Here is a 13,052-nt window from a genome sequence, read left to right as displayed (position 1 = left end):
TATATGCACACAACTATGGGAATTGAAAAGTAAAATCTATCACTAGGAACAGAGATTAAATATAGATATCGCATCTCCTTTTCCTTTCACGTTTTTCTAAGAAAGCACCACCTTCTGCCTTCAGGTCTGTCCTCTGAAGATCCTCTTGTCTGTACCTTGCATTACAGCAAGTAGGAATTTTATAAAATAAGGCCTACGCTCAGGGGAAAGGAAAAGGCAGCACCATTCACTCAGTATGAAAAGAAGTTTGTAGAACATATAGCATGAGCTTCATCTCTGAGGTAAAGCTAAATTTAACAATTGATGTTAAGGAGGAAAACGATGGGGTTCTTTTGTTTTGCAGAAAATCACACAAAAGCAAATATGGTTGGAGGCTAAAAGGACTCCGGGAGGCTGCACAGGATGCTGGATTCACATGAAGGTTTTCCTTTTGGACTTTGATGAGTCATAATGTGTTCTCTGAAGCTGCTTTTCTCTTTCTAGTTTGGCATCAAGGGATAGGAGTCACTTTTTCATGTCTGTATGGCTACAGTCACTTGTTATGTAAGTCTGCTGTGGATCATGTTCTGAATAGAGTAGATATTGGGTTTGAAAATTGATACCTTGTTATAACACCCCCATAAAGAAAAATTCCATGGGCAAAGTTAGGAAGCTTCTACCTCCACCAGGCAGACTGTTCATGCTGGCTGAAATGTTGCCTGGCTTCAAATGGGAGCAAGTAAGACCATTTAGGAAATGAGTACTTCATCTACAATAATGGAAACAAAACTTTGACAAAGTGAATCAGCCGACATTTAATTTTGTGGAGGGTTTAGAACTAGCAAGTAAATTTATTACAGAAATAAACACTCCTCTCTCTCCTTTTTTCCAAACAGCAGTCTCAATAGATTCTGTTTTCCCACAATCATCCCTCCAATATACCACCTCAATTCTCTTTGTGATCCTATCACTCTCCAGCTTAAGTCTGTGTCTATTCCCCATCCATTATCTGATAAATTTCAGTCTTCTTAGCATGTCATCCAAGGCTGTGTATGGACAGACCTCTGCCACCCTTGTTGACCTCCCTGCAATGCCTGAGTTCCAGAATCCTGGTCTACCTTCTGGTTCCTAAGGGGCCATGTTGGATATACTTTCCTCCAACTAAAGTTCAGGTTCCCGATCCACATCCTCCAGGACTCAACTATAGCCCAGCGTCCTTCCACTGGCCCTCCTTGCCTTCCCCAGGCAGAGGGAGCCACTTGTCCGACTCTGCTCCCATAGCAACCGGTGTGTACCTCCATTACAGCACTTATCACTTTGATGCGATTATTTCTTCGGTATCCTCCACTAGATAGCTGGTGCCTGGAGGGTGTTGAGCAAGTTCAATTCATCTCTGAAATCTGAGCAATTAGCTGGATGCCTAGCATATTGTATGTTGCTTAAAAAAAAAAAACTTTGTTGAATGAAAGGATGAGAGACATATATTAAAATTATCTGCAAGAGAGAATTTAGCATGTCTTCTTTTATTAATCATCATGTTAATGAACAAGATTACTAAATGTTTAGAATCTTTATGTTATTTTCCAAGCTGAAAAGGCTGATATGTTTTTGGTTTTCCTTTTGTTTTGTTTCATTTTGTTTTGTTTTTTAGGGGAAGGGGAAGGTGGGAGGTAAGAAGCTACAGGTCTTGCAGTCATATAAAGAGCATTGAGGGGGGATTTTGTTTCGTTCCTTTTTTTTAATTAGCCTAGGAGAAACATGAGTGTACATGGCAATTGTGTAATAGAGTAGTAATAATTATAATAGAAGCTTGCTTTTATTTCTTCTTTAAATCATATGCCAGTGTTTGTGCAGAGACCTTTCTATATGCTATTTGATCCATTTAACCCTGTGAAATATGTGATATTATCCCCATTTTACAGATGAAGAAACCAAGAGGCAGTAATTTGCCTAAGGCAGGGGTTTCCAAAGTAGAGTGAGCATGATAATTGATTGTGATATGGGAAGAATGTTAGAAATTCTATTTGTTTTTCCTATAATGATTAAAAAATGTAATGATGTAATGACCAAAAAAAATGTTATACTCATTGACCCTAGAACCTTTCCATGGTTCCTAAGGAAACTGGTCACATATTGTGCCTCAGGAATACTTCGAGAAGAGAAGAGCCGAAGGCAGAGAGGTTATAGTGGTGCACCCTTTGGTTTTTTCACTCTCAGGGCATTGACATTGCCTAAAGTTTACAGCTTCCACAAGATTATGTTACCTGCTTTTAACCAATCAACCCTCTTATTTGGGAAGCAAGTGGCTTAAAAAGAGTCCTTCAAAGAAATCGAAGGTTGAGATAAATCTGATAAAGCAAGCACAGGGCAAAATTAAGACCACATCTTCAAATCTACCCCTTTAACTGCTCAGAATTCTTTGCCAGCCATATTGAGAAGTGAAAACAATGACGGTCTAATTAGTTCTGACAAGAAATAGGTCAAAACATTCACAATTATCCAAGAATACTTGAAATTTGGATTTATATTAGCTGTCATTAATGATGAATTCTGACCTAAGCATATATTTTGCCTTGAGCTATTAATAGTATGATATCATCACGATTAGCAAGATATTTAAAATTTTTCTATCATCCTCATCTCGTTCTTTTTTGTTTCTATTTTGTGTATGTTTTATAATGCACTTGATATGTTAACATTGAATACATGTATCATGAACAGATATACATAAATCATGCTTTATCTATTTGGGGTTTCTTCCCTCCTTTTTTTAACTGCAAGGGGAATGTGCTCAAACAACTTAGAGATGACTAAATGATGAAGTCAGAATTTTTAACCCAGCTTGGTAAAACTCCAGGTTCAGCGTGATCTTTCTTGCTCATGTAAAAACTGCCCAATAATTTGTCATCAATACAGGATTCTTAACCCATTATGGGGTGGGGGCTGGGGGGCAGGTGAATATAAATGATCTTTGGAGCATTTGGGAATCCCTTGAAACTGTGTTCAAAGTTCCATGATCATGTTCATATGAACTTTCTGCAGAGAGTCCATACATTTCATCAGATTCTCAAGAGGATCTTCCTCAGAGGGGGTAAGAATTAGTGACATAGAGGTATCAGCAGCATTAATGACACAGGATACTTTTCTGATAAGAAATCAATTGTCTCCATGACTTTTATAAAACTAAGTGTGCACATTTTATAGGTCCAGACATGTCTACCGTTAGAAAAACCCTATAGAACTCAATACTTCTGTGGATAAGTCAAATGCATTCTAACTGCCTGAAGGAAGGCGTCATTTGTCTCCGGAAATAGACTTTCTGAGGATGATTTCCTTCTCAAGGATTTCCTCAATAATACTCCATTCTATATTGTCGAATAGACACGAAAGGATTTTATAAGTTATTATCAACATGTCTTTGAGGCTTTAACACCTCTTTGGACAGTTGTTCATTAGTTATCAGAACACGAATTCAGAGTCTAAAACTTTTTTATTGTCCTAAATTATTAACTTTAGTTTGTCAGGCCGTTGTACCTGCTACCCTTTGATTTGTACTGTGTTTCTCTGAATGATAATATGCTTCTCTACCACTGTGACACCGGAGCTCCTCTTCAAGCCCCTCAACCAAATGCCACAGCAGCAGAATGTGCTGTATCCATCTCCCATGCTGTTTTATTAGATTTGATTGCGGTATTTTATTTTCAGACCACCTTCAGCTCTGTCTGGACTTATCTTTTCGCTTACCGTTCATTGCCTTTATTTGTGTGCGACCCAGCTTGATTGGCATGACGTCACCCACCAGATTCTTACTTCAAGTTCAGTACACAAAAGCGAAATCTGCTGTTGTCTTGTTTCAGTCATTTTTCTATGCTTGAAGGTCTATGTAAGTTCAAGAGAAGAGTAGAAAATAAGCCAGGAACATGTAAAAACAGAAATAGCCACTAAAATTACCTTAGATGGCTCTTTAAAGAAATTGAGATAAATAATCTGCTTTGGGGGAAAAAAAACAGTCAGTCTCTCCACAGGTAGGGATAAAATACATTCCACAACAATATGGCTTTATGTTAGTTTTCAATGGCGTTGCCAGCCAGAAAGAGATGAATATATAAAACAAGTATACGAAGTTTCAAGAAAGGGTTTCGAGCATCTGGATTCTGCATGGGGCAAGGTTCAATGCTGGGCAGGAAGCTTTTATCTCCCCTTCAGATAAACTCAGCTGAACAGTCACTGACTTCAATGAATGGTGTGCATAAAGGAAAAGCTCACATTTGGTCTGGAATTGTGCATATTCAGTTGCTTATCTTACCAGAGACACTGTGATATCTGTTGGAATTTTACTGTTTTGAAGACTATTTGGGGCCTTTTGGTAATCAACTTTCCTTAAGTGTGGGAGAAAATAAGGGATTTGTTGATAAGATGAAAAAACATTATAACGTACAACGTTTTTTGTTTCTCTAATACTTATGACTTAGGCTTTGGGAGTATGTCTGAATCTTGAAGAGGTTGACACCTCACACTTTACCTATATTTTATCAAACTACTTAAAAAACATATTCACCTATTGGGGGCATTTGTCTTTATGGGACACCTCAATTTTGTGATGTGATTTATTCACTGGCATTAATGACTGTAACCACCAGTACCTGATACTCCACAGGTCCCATGGCCCCCATCCATGTTTACTATTTTCCTAAGAACTTAGGATCAGAATGCTAAGTGGTTATTTCTAATGCTAACATAATACACAACTACTTATCAATTGAGGAAAATAAATCGTGAAAGCATAATTTAATGATCTAGATAAGTGACTATTTATTCTTTCAAACAACCTACAAATGCTAATATTCCTGGTCTTTGAGCTGTCACAGACTATATATCAATGTCTTTCTTCGAACAGTAACCCTATAACTTCTTATAGTAGTCCCTGGTTTAAAAAATGCATACCAATCTCAGAACCTCTGGTTCTGCGCACAAACTAAGCATAAAATACTAGAACACGTGGTTGAGCTAACATCTGGTGTCAATCTTCCTCTTTTTGCTTGAGGAAGATTGTCCCTGAGCTAACATCTGTGCCAGTCTTCCTCTAATTTGTATGTGGGATGCATCCACAGCGTGGCTTGATGAGGGGTATGTATGTCCCCACCTGGGATCTGAACCTGTGAACCCTGGGCCACTAAGGCAGAGTGCACAAACTTAACCCCTGCACCACTGGGCTGGCCCCTCTTTCCTGTTTAAAAGAAGAAAAAGTCTTCAGGTTCAAGTTCTTTAGTTCAGTAATATCCATCAATGCCCATCTGAAGAAATGGGCTCAGCACTATCCACTGCATGCTATGAAATTTATTTTCATAGACTGTGGCTTTCAAACTGTTTAACAACTACTCACAGTATGAAATGTATTATATATCATGACTCAATATACACATACTTAGGTACATAGTGAATTGTATCAGTCAGGGTCCAACCAGGAAAACAGAGGAATTTAATTCAGGAAACTGGTTACATGGGGGATGGAACTGCTGAGAAGTCAAATAAGGAATTGAAAGTAGGAACAGTAGGAAGTCACCGTCACCCCTAAGCTGGGGAACCAAGGAATGAGGCAGAATTAGGACAGCCCGGAAACCAGGGATTCCTTGTGATACCTGTAACCATCATAGTTGTCACTTAGAGCTATGATGGAGATACAGCTGTTGCTAGAGATGCAGAAAAAGAACGAGAGAATACCCTGTCTTTGCCTTCCCTCTGTCCCCCAGCTGCCCTGTCTCTAGCCAGTGCCTCACATGGGCTGACCCAGAAGGTGGGAAAGTGCAGCTGGCAAAGTTTGCAATACGGAGCTGAGCAGAAGAGTGAGGAATGGATCTGAGGGCCCACAGACACAGTAACTAAAACAAAGTTTCCTAAAACATACTTACCTTTACCAAGAACAATGCCCTCTGAAGTTAATATTTTCTATTCTATTCCTTTTTTATGTTGTACACACCCCACTATGACTCATAATTCACAGTGAAGTGAAAAACACTCTTTGGACCAATAGGAAATACACATTTCAGGAACTTTTTGCCCCCACCTAAATATCCTGCTTTTAGGTCAGGTTATTAAAACATGCATCTCATGATCAGTAGTTTATGGATTATATCATACAAATCTCAGTAAAAATGAAAATTTCCCCCAGGCTCCCATACTTGGACTATCTTTTTTGGTATGTGGATATCAAGTAAGTAGTGATGGATGACAATGAAACAAATCAACCCCAGTTCTTATTTTTCTACATATAATCAGCAAAGAGCCAGATATTATGAATATTTGTCAATTTCTTTTATTTTTTCCTGCATGGACATCATAATATAGCAATAATAGTTACAATTTTATAATAGAATCATTCTTCGTAGGTCATTTTTATAAAGATACTGGTAGCACACAAACAAGAGTTAGTATGTGTGATCATATCCCCCTAAATTGTCATAAGATATTAAATGTAAAATTTAACCAATACTTAAAACCAATTAATAACATAGAAATATATCTAAAATTGCATATGCAACAGCTTTAGACTTTTGGAAATCTAGTAAAATAAACACATTTTCCTAATTCAAACTAATAACAAGAAGATTTTAGTTCATGATTATATTTTTGTGTATCAGGTCACATATTACGCTAACAGCAAAGTCTATAAAATTTCCTACCTTGGTGAGAGTTTAGACTGTGAAATTTTGTAGTAATGCTTCCAGGACCCAAGGTTTTAGTGGATTCATGATAGATTTGTCAATTTCTAGTCATGGTCAGGGGTATAGTATCTGACCTTTGCTAATTTGTGTATTTAAGGTATTTTTGAAAACTGGGCAAAACTATGTAGAAACTGTTTCCATCTAAGACTGTATCTATTAAAATAAACATTGAAAGAGAAAATCAGGCAATTTATAACCTAAACTCCTTCTTTTTTAGGATCGAATCATCAATGTATAACATTCATTGAACTGAATGACCCCAGCTTTTCCTCTCTCAAGAACAACATCCACCCTGCCCCGACTCCAGGAACAAATTCCCACTTTAGTGATGGATTCATTCTCATGCTTTCAAAGCATTGCCCTATATGGCATCTGAGACAATGCTGCTAATAATGAAATAAGAAAGCTACTTGGAGCAGCCAAGTAACGTTGAGTGACGTAAGCATCCAAATCTGCACAATTAGACAATTTATATATTGAGAAATTGTGGAAAGTTGGTATGAGGAAGTACTACTGAAGTCCTTTCAATATCAATTTTGAAAATCCATAGCAAATGATGGCAAGGCTCAGCAACACCAGGAGGTGGGTTGGCCATCAGCCAGGAGGAATGTGGGTACAAACCTCCCTCCAACTCAAGTTCCTCTTCTTCAGATGAGGTTCTGCCTTGGACAAATCATGTGACCTTGATTTGTGAGCCCTTTTAACTTCCCTCATAAAATGCAAAGATTTGTGCCAAGTAATCTCTAAGGTTTCTTCCATCTTAAGCTCTATCTCAGTTTCCTCATCTGTAAAATGGGGATAAATATAATAACGGTACCCAACACAAGGCTTTGTTATGAAAGTTACAAAAGACAATAGATATAAAGTACATATTACGGCGCTAACACAAAGGAAAACACTCAATAAATGAAGCTACTATTATTTGTTTCAGCTCCATCAGTCCAAGAAGATAGAAACAGTGGCTTTTGTCAGTCCTTATTTTTTTCTAATTCTCAGAAGTGGTCAGTTACTTTGTAAACTGCTAACTTGCTATTGTCTGTTTTTCTTAATAGGTCTTAATGCTCCTATTTCTTTTCAGGTAAATTATGTTCAGTCCTGTTCATGGACTTCACTTCTTTCTCCTCTTCTGCACTTTCTTGGGCAAACTCCCAAGGTTCAGGCCTTTCTGCTCAGCGCTTCTTGCTTTGAACTGTCTTTCCACATTCTCAGCCACTCCTACAGCTCACAAAACAGACTGTCAAATGTTGACAGCTCTCCAAAATTTCACTCCTCTATCTCCAGCTGCCTCAAAGCCATCCATATTTGAATGGTTTTCCTTTACCTTACTATGTCTAAAACATAATTCATCATTTTATCTAAAATTAGTATCCCCTTCAAGCATCTCTTTTTCTGTCAATAATTTTTTATTATTTACATCCATTTTTTTGTAATAACAAACTATGACCACATTACCAAAAATTTGATTAAAAAAAAATCACCCATAATTCTACCAACCTGATCCAATCACTGTGAGAATTTAGTTGTAGTGCTTCCTAGTCTTTCCCATCGCGTGTGTTTTTGTAGCATTGTAATCACAGTCTACAATTCTAACTGTATCTTGCTTACAATTCTAATTATTTCATAAGAACTTTCCATGTTAAGAAAGCTTTTATAATAGATTATTGTTTTACTGTTATCTCTGTTTCCAGCAACTTTCTCCTCCAGTTCGTTCTACACACCTGGCTAACTTTGCTCTTGTTCACAGCACTGCCTTACACATCTTCTGTATGCTCAAGAACCTTGGGTGATTCCTTATTGTTGAACAAATGAAAAGTCCAGGCTCCTTTGTCAAGTTCAAAGGCCCTCCTCAGTCCATTCTTTCCAGCCTCATCTCCTATTATAGAACCTTTCCTTAGGCTAAATTATACCCCTTATTATTCCACACACTAAAACGATAATTGCCCCAGTGCCTTCCTTCAAACCACTCTGCCTGCCATCCTGCCCACCTTCCCTTTGACTCTTTCTTTTGCTCAGGTGCTATTTCCTCCCCCAGAAAGGCTTCCCCAGCTGCCCCACCCACAGTGATTATTCTCTTCTTTCTTTTAACAATTTCTATTTGTTACCTGAGCCACTTGTTGGACAAACTCTAAGACTGTATCTTCTACCTCTCTGTGTCCTCAGAGCTCAGCACAAAGGGCATGCTCAATAAATATTTATTAATGATGATGATGAGACCCACTGTCAGCACAGCTGTTCTGCTTTCTACGATAATGAGGAAAGCAGTGCAGGAGCATTAGGAAGAAAATTCACTATAGTCCTCCTTAAAGGCTGCCAAAAGTCCTAAGAGAGTTACATACAGTCTACTCCCATAGCAAAGACAATCAAAGTTTAGAAGGAAGGAAGGAGATAATCAAGGATTATTTTGATTTTTCACATAATCTGTTTCATTGATGATATGGCAAAGATAAATGTGAAACATTCTTAGATTGTAACATCTCTTTGATATAATGTCTTGAGACTCAGACAGCTTAAACAGTGGATAGCAGAGAAGTCCAAAGTGAGCTGTAGACCTTGTAAATCCAGCCAATGCATTCTAGTCACATCACAAGCAGTGTGGTATGATGGCTAAAAGCTTGGACTCTTAAGTGGTCCTGCTTAGCATACAATTTTAACTCTACCAACTACTAGTTGCATGATCATGGAAAACATATCTCACTTTTCTGTGTCCCAGTTTCCCCATCTATGAAAGAAGGACAATAGCAGTGGTATTCCAGAAAATGTTTAACAACTGGTTCTCTTCCTAAAAGCCCTGATTTGTAGCTAACGTCCATTTCCATGGTATAAATAAATACTCCCACGATGACTGATTTCAAGCTACCAACAGGCTCACAAAATTCCTGAAACTTTAACAATGGACTCTTACAGGGTACCTTCCTTACAGGGTTATTGTGAGATTGAGTTAATATGTGCAAAGCACTTAGAACTGGCCCTGGCACAGCATATGCTTAGTTGGATGAATATTAGCTGTTTTTATTATACCATTTTAGTTTGCCTTCTTCTATGGAAATGGAAGATAGAAATAGCAAGTACTGTTGAAAAAATCAGTTGCCTTGATTTTGGTTCATTTCCACCTCTTCCTAATCGCATCTCGCATTCACTACTGCCAAGTAGCCCATTGACTTACTTGAATTTTCCTTCCTTTTTCTTAATTCATCTTTTTTTTCTTGGAACATTCTAAGAATCAGAGGACTGGCTAAAAGCCACATACCAGGAAAGAAAAGAAGTTATAAAAAGTAAGGATAATCCCAACTGAAAATTTTTCCCTGAATAATCATTTTAAGAAAGGCTTAAGTACTTACTCAAACAACCAGACATGAAAGTTTATTCGGATACAATCACTTATTGTCCATTTTTTGGGGGGAACATGAATTGTGCTTCACCTAGCCTCTTTTCAAAATAATTTTATTCCCTAGTGTTCTTCCTGACACAAAATAAATAAGAATTTTGGGGCTGGCCCCGTGGCCGAGTGGTTGGGTTCGCGCGCTCCGCTGCAGGCGGCCCAGTGTTTCGTCGGTTCGAATCCTGGGCGCGGACATGGCACTGCTCATCAGACCACGCTGAGGCAGCGTCCCACATGCCACAACTAGAAGAACCCACAACGAAGAATACACAACTATGTACCGGGGGGCTTTGGGGAGAAAAAGGAAAAAATAGAATCTTTAAAAAAAATAAATAAATAAATAAGAATTTTTTATTAAAAAGAATCCCAGAATATGTGACTCTGAACAGTATGACTTTCTGCTTTTTGATTTCTATAGGTATTTCTATGACTTTCACTTATAAAATAGCTGCTTACAAATATTGTAATTTGCTGGATGTTTCATCAGAACGAACTCTTAGGCAATAAATATTTGCTACCTACAGAAAATATGGAGTTTTTTGATCTTTAAACCAAAAATGGACCATCCAATAGTTCTGTTCATCAGATGGAACCCCCAGACCCCAGCATTTTCCTCTAGAATGTCTTGCTCTTTCTTGCTCAGCTGTTTTGTCACCCCTCTCTTTTACAAATTCTGAATTCCTCATTCACTTTTCCCACTCATGAAATGGTTTCTAGTTTTACTTTTGCGAATTTTATTCCCTTGTCAGTGATCTTTTCCATTCTTCCTCTCCTCCTGTTGCTATTAATTTGTTACTTCTTTCCTGAATGACCCGCCTGAAGTCGTCCTCAACTGTTAGGCAATCTTCAGATTATGAAGAGCCTCCTTTGGCTGTTGAGGGAACACAAGGGACAGTGAAACACTGAGGCTGCAATCCCATGTGAATTCTTCCTTGAATTCTTCCTATTTTGAGAAAATGGAAGATTCTCCCAAACTTTTGCCTACCCCTTCTCCCTCTAACCCCCAGGCCTTGGCAACCCCCTTCTACTTTCTGTCTTTAAGAATTTGACCACTCATATAAGGGGAATCATACAATATTTCTTTTTGTGAATGGCTTATTTCACCTAGCATTCTACCCTCAAGCTTCATCATGTTGCAGCATTTAACAACTTTTCAAAGCTGAATAATATTCCATTGTGTGTACATACCACATTTTGTTTATCCATTCATCTGTTGAGGAACGCTTGGGTTGCTTCCATTTTTTGGCTATTGTAAATAATTCTGCTGTGAACATGAGTGTGCAAAAATCTGTTTCAGGGGCCGGCCCTGTGGCCAAGCGGTTAAGTTTGTGTGCTCTGCTTTGGCGGCCCAGGGTTTCACGGGTTCAGACCCTGGGCGTGGACATGGCAGCGCTCATCAAGACATGTTGAGGCAGCATCCCACATAGCACAACCAGAGGCACTCACAACTAGAATATACAACTATGTACTGGGGGCTTTGGGGAGAAGAAGAAGAATAAGAAAAAAGGAGATTCGCAACAGATGTTAGCTCAGGTGCCAATCTTAAAAAAAAAAAAAAAATCAGTCCCTGCTTTCAATTCTTCTGGGTATATCCCAGAAGTGAAGTTGCTGGATCATATGGTAATTCTATTTTTAACTTTTTGAGGAACCACCGTACTGTTTTCCATAACAGTAGGTTTTCCTTTGTGCACCATTTTACATTTCCACTAACAGTGTGCAAGTGTTCCAATTACTCCACATCCTTGCCAGCACTTGTTATGTTTTGTGTTTTTTAATAGCAGTCATCCTAATGGGTGTGAGGTGGTATTGCCTACCATCTTTTATTAGCAATCTTCATTAAAAGCATGTATGTTACTAAACAAAAAGATTAGAATATCAAATTTCTGGCACACACCACCTTGATCTCATGTTCACAGTTTTCAAAATCCTTTGAATTCCAGTTGTTGCTACTGCTCTCATTTTTGTGCGAAGATGCAGAACTTTCTTTCCAGGACCAGACCAGAGACCGCAGAATCTGCTTTAATTATGCGACACGCTTGTTAATAGGGCTCTCTCTCCACTTTTCCCACAGTGAAAGCCATCTTGCAGGACCCTCTAGGTTTGGTAAACATCTCTCTCCAGCTGGAGGTCAGTAGGCCACTTCTCCCTGAGCTACAGTTAACCTGCTTATGGCTAACACTTTCTGTTTCCTTTTTCTCAGCTTTATTAAGGGATAGTTTACACTTACGTGTAAAATTCAGTGAGTTTTGACAAATCTATACAGTATTGAAACCACCAAAACAACCACGCTATAGAACATTTTAAGGGGTTTCTATTTGCCCTTTCTACACGAATTCAGTAAAGCTGAGAACTGTAGTGTGTATGAACTACTCTTAGCCCTGTTGCTTATGAACAATGCCATTCCCATGTCTGTATCTTTGTTTACAATCTTTGTCTTCTTGGCCTTTCTTATTATTGCTAAAAGATTCCTTAGAATACAAAAGGGAGATAGAAAAGGTGTAGAGAGGAGAGGAAAGGAGAAGACAGGAGGGGAGAGACAAGGGTATGTTTACTCTAGGTTGACATATTTAAATAAGAATGATACTAGACTATTATCACGTGTTTGCTGGGTTTTCCTCCACCTGTAGTAAATGGCTATATCTCTGTAATATGAATAATTGTCTTTCATTAAATAGTTTTTCCTCCTATATTGTGCTTTTGGCTTGTAAGTAGGTTAACATCCTTCTTTTTCTTTTTGTTTCTTTTCAGAGATGCTACTCTCTGAAACGTGGTTGCTTACTTCTTCCTGATCAATGATCTATTTTGAAATGTCATTTCTCAATAGAGAAACATATATGTTGGTCATATCAAATTCCCTTTTCTTCTAGGAGTTTTATTTTTCATTTAACAAACACATTATTGAGCTCTTACTCTGTGCAAGGTATTCGTTCGTTCTTCCAGGAACTTCATTTCGCATCCAACAAACTCTTTAC

General features: G+C 38.2%; 1 long non-coding RNA gene across 1 annotated transcript in view; it reads right to left on the bottom strand.

Annotated features, from left to right (window-relative positions):
- Positions 1 to 3,723: 3,723 nt before the first annotated feature.
- The window catches only part of LOC138920291 (uncharacterized), a 32,658-nt gene continuing 23,329 nt past the window's right edge, over positions 3,724 to 13,052 (bottom strand). Inside the window, exon 4 of the long non-coding RNA XR_011431172.1 lies at positions 3,724 to 3,858. This is a non-coding gene — a long non-coding RNA (uncharacterized lncRNA). The remainder of the gene's footprint in view (positions 3,859 to 13,052) is intronic.

Source organism: Equus caballus, chromosome 23 (genome assembly GCF_041296265.1).
Source record: "Equus caballus isolate H_3958 breed thoroughbred chromosome 23, TB-T2T, whole genome shotgun sequence".
In the NCBI taxonomy this organism is placed as follows: domain Eukaryota; kingdom Metazoa; phylum Chordata; class Mammalia; order Perissodactyla; family Equidae; genus Equus; species Equus caballus.
Note: the sequence above shows the minus strand (reverse complement) of the source record. Positions and strands in the feature narration are given on the sequence as shown.